The sequence below is a fragment of the Maylandia zebra genome, linkage group LG6 (assembly GCF_041146795.1).
Source record: "Maylandia zebra isolate NMK-2024a linkage group LG6, Mzebra_GT3a, whole genome shotgun sequence".
Lineage (NCBI taxonomy): Eukaryota > Metazoa > Chordata > Actinopteri > Cichliformes > Cichlidae > Maylandia > Maylandia zebra.
The window spans coordinates 14,523,914-14,528,723 of record NC_135172.1 but is presented as its reverse complement, the minus strand read 5'-3'; positions in this window follow the sequence as shown (position 1 = coordinate 14,528,723).

The following is a 4,810-nucleotide window of genomic DNA, read 5'->3' as shown; positions in this document are numbered from 1 at the left end:
TACAATGTAGCTTGCAGCTGCCCTGTGTGAATGTGTGTGTGAATGGGTGAATGACTGAATGTAGTGTGAAGCGCTTTGGGGTCCTTAGGGACTAGAAAAGCGCTATACAAATGCAGGCCATTTACCATTTACAGACCGAGACAAGACCGAGACAAAAAAAGTCTTTAAACTGCAGCAAGATGCTGCTTCGTTTATGGGTGTCAGGCATATTTATGTGTTTTTGCGATGCACTCGCACAGCCCTCCTCACCACTGTCTACTGTCTCACTCACTGAGAGGACAGACGCATGCTCCACTTGACTGTCGCGTCTCTTACCCTCTCTGTTTTTCACATAATGATATTATCCTATAGCCTCGCATGTGACTGGCCACAACATGGAGGGATTGGAGCATAGCTGAGCCACTGTGTGAGAGCTGAGCAGCAAAAGGAAATTAAGTGAGGAGCCGGCTCTTGCTCAATGGGAGTCGACTCTTCTGATTCACTACAAAGCACTCTCTAAGCACGGCTCTTAGAGCTGATGCTTTTGTGTGTGTCGTGGATACTGTTGACTCCAAATCTCCACTATGTCGATCTGAGACAGCAAGACCGAGGGATCCGAGACCAAGACAAGACCAAGACCAAAGTCCGTCGAGACCAAGACAAGACCAAGACCACGTAAAAGTGGTCTCGAGACATCCAGCTCTAGTGTTGGATAAGAGCATGATGAATAGCATGTCCACGACACTTGCAGAGGCTGCTGGAGAAGGTAAAAGCAGAGTTTCACATGCCTTCGGTAACATTTCAGGGTTTTGCCTTGGAGGGCATGCAGGTGAAGACTGAGCCCAAGATGATCAAAGCCATCCCAGAATGGCCAACATTAACCAAACAGCTTAAGTGCCTCCACAGATTCTTCCAGCATTTCATCAGGAACGGCAACCAAGAGTAGTTAATCTCTTTGAACATCCCTTTTGTTTGGTCCACAGAAGCAAACCTGGTATTTGAGCTGCTGAAGGACAGATTCATCTGGCTTCTATCAACCCAGCATAAGTAGAATCATTACATTTCTAAAACTTTATTTTTGGTAGTTAACTTTGGAAAAAAATTTAAGGGAATATATTTCAGCCCACAGTAAAAGCAGGTCTCAGCCCCCATCTAGTCTTCTGGTTTACAATCCCTTTCAATCCTTGACAGACCTTGGTCCCATATTGCACTCAATTTTGTTACTAGCCTACCTCCTCCTAATGGAAAGACTGTAATTCTCTCCAACAGATATATATTTTCTAGGTCAGCTCATATCCGAGCTTGTAAAAAACTACTCAGCGCCACTGAAACTGCAAATCTCCTTGCAGGCAATGAGACAGGCAAAACAATGCAGCAGTGTATTGGGCAATCTACCGTAGTCTTCACCAGCGCCCCGGTACACCGGCTCTCACGAAACTAATCAGTCATCACTCCTTCTGTTGCACATTTAAAGCTCCCTGCTTCTCTGAGAATTTAACATGTATCCCAGATTAAACCTCGTCTTTCCTGGCCTCTGTTGTCCTAATTTGTTATATTTATTGGTTTTGCATTTAGCTTAATCAGCCTTAACAGTCAGTAACACAAGTCAGTATGTTTCATTATCAGCCTGATGCAGTTGGCATTACTGTGGTGCTTTAATCAAGCTTCTTTCCATGGGTTTACTCAACCTTCATGCATGTGATAAAATAACATGCATAGATGTGATAATGTGATCAGTGAACTCTTGCAGTCTAGCACTACATAAATTTGGTTTTATTGGTGAAAGTCACCATTCATGTGTTAATTATGGAATATGTATGGAGGAGGTCAGAAGAGAAACACAGTGGGTGTCCACAGCCATCTGCAACAAATAGTAGAGGCTCTTTTATGATAATGATGTTGGGGATGGAAGTTGGCTGAATTTGATCCAGAATGCATTACTATTCGGTACCAATGATCCCAATAAGACTGCCAGTCCAGTAAATTTATACGTGGATAGAAAAACACACAATGGAACTACTGGCCTCTCCAGAGCCTGGACCTCAACATTTTCTTAAGCAGTGTCAGATCCAATTTACAAACAGAACAAAAGTCAGCCAACATTCAGAGAAGAGCTTTGAATGTCCTTCAAGAAGCCCAGGGAACTATTCCTAAAGACTACTGAAATAAATTCCATGCTTCAATAAATCGCTGGAGCTATGTTTGGTTTTCCTAATAAAATAAATGAGGGGTAGTTCAAGGTTCCTTGTTCATGTTGTCTATTTCTGTTTGCAAGTGTTTTAAACTATTTGTCCTTTTTGCGTCCCCTTGCTGTCGGTTTGCATTTTGCTTCAGTATCTCTGTGCATTTAATTGTGTTCATTGTGTAGCTGTTGTCTATGCTTTATTTTGAATCTGCTTTTAACTGCTTTCCATCTCTTTCTGGTCTTTTTGATTCTTTTTGTTGACAGCTGTGACTGCTGCTGTTAGATTGGCCAATAAGACGGGTTGACATTTCAAACAGATTATCTGGACTAGGAGTCAAAGGCCTGCGCCTGTGCCCAGTAGGCCTGTTTAGTAATCTATCATGACAAGCCACTTTTGCTCACAAATAGCTTTTTAACAAATGAAAATGTACAATTACAATGGAAAGCACAACGCTTGGCCCTTTCTCCCCAGCTGGCCAGTCACACTGAGAAGTAGATGAAATGGAAAATATGTTGGAGTAGACTGCCTGCCTGAAGTATATGATCTGTTTGGACAGATCATATATCTCTCAAATGGTAATCTTAAGAAATGTACTTTTTTAAATCAGGCGAGCTATTTTCCTTTGCCTGCAGTCTCTTTTGCTAAGCTCATGTACTTGTGTCCTGGCTCCATACTTAGGTCGTGACCTGAGATCGGTCATCTAAAGTCCTGTTTCTCTTTCAGACATGCGTGACTTTTATGTTAATGTGCTTTACTTGGACATGACAGCACATTTATGCAAAGACTTCACCTGGAGGAAGCATACAAAAGGAGAGGGCTAATTTCACTTCCCTTTGTAGCGACACCACTTTAGATTTTAAACCCTGTCTTTCTGTTGTAGCTTTAATGAATCATGAGGGATACCTGCAACCACTTCAGCACAGAAACACCTGCTGCATATGTATGCGTTTCATCATTTTATGTTAGGCTACATGATGCTTTATAAAAGGTTATTTAAAGTGTTTGATGTATGTTTATTTATTCAAAGCTGCAGCTACCACGAACAACTGGACATATGTAATTATGTACATAATGGAAAGTTGACCAGCAGTGATGATCAAGTTACTTGAAAAAAAGTAATCAGTAAATAATTACTGATTACTTCCCCCAAAAGTAATCCCGTTACTTTACTGATTACTTATTTTCAAAAGTAATTAATTACTTAGTTACTTTTTAAAAACACGATTTACAACCTGAAGCATACAAGAGTGAAAACACATATAAGATCCCTTGAAAAATTATATAATGAAACTTGCATGTTTTGTATACTTACTAAACAAATATATGAAAGTAATGAGAAAGTGGCCACTTTCATGAGTAAATCATATATGGTTTTACTATTTCTTTTCCATATGGGTTACCTACAGTCCCACAGGCTCACATATAAATCCCTATCCTAATGAGGACATACCCATACAGCTGTCTTTTAGTGTTTCAGCATGTGCACAGAGCTGATAGCAAAGCTACCGGTAACAACCGGAGTTCCTGAAACAGCAGGAACAGCAAGTGCTTTTCGGAGAGAGGCTAGAGGAAGAGAAAGAATCAATGAACACACACACACACACACACACACACACACACACACACACACACACACACACACACACACACACACACACACACACACACACACACACACACACACACACACACACACACAGAGAGAATAAACTCTCAAGAACTCATCAAGCTAAATTGAATCCAGTATTAATGGACAGTGCACAACTCATGTCAGTTATCAAACAGGCAATAATGCGTTGCTAATGTTAGATGTTCGCCTTGTTCCGGATTTCCAGTTTTGACAAGTTATGTAAGTTAGTTACAAATTAGTTCCTTTTACTTGTGAAACCCTGAGGCTGCCTATTTGCTGTGTATTTGCATATAAACTGTCACAGCCTTGGAGGCTTATTACGTTTTGTCTACCAGATAAGAAACTGTTAATAAGGTGAGAAAAGAAATCACAGGGATGACAGCATAAGTAAAGGAGTCCATGAGAGGCAGTGGAGATTTCAATTCTCTTCACCAGAAGTAGTTATCAGTTAAATAATCTTTAGTGTATATTTTTAAACTAAAATTTTAAAACTAAGAAGTCAAAGGACTCTTTTTATAGCTAATAAATTAAAATCTATTCATATTTATTATCATATATATTTTTGAAATTGCTGAGTAATTATATACCGTCATGTCATACACATAACATATTACTGTGTGTGATTTTTTTCTTACAAAACCTAAAGTTTTCCTAATTGTACTGCCATTAACTTTAACATTTAATATCCTAACTGAGGCCTGTGGAGTCTGAGATGTAGCTCTTGGTTTTGTTGCTGTTTCTCTTAGCATTGCTCGGAGTGAATTGCACCTTGGGGTGAATTTGGGACATCCAGTCATGGGAAGATTGACAGCTGTCTTAAAACTTTGTCACTTCTGGATAAGCTTTCTCACTGTAACACTCCCTAGATTGATGGACAGCTACAATTGCTTCTCTAAGATCATTGCTGATGTCTGTATTTCCTGGCACTGTGTGACTGCTCCAAACCAGCAAACTGCCAAAACTCCTGGTTTCATAGAGGTGGTTGCATGAGCTGACGATCAGTTAAACAAGTGCA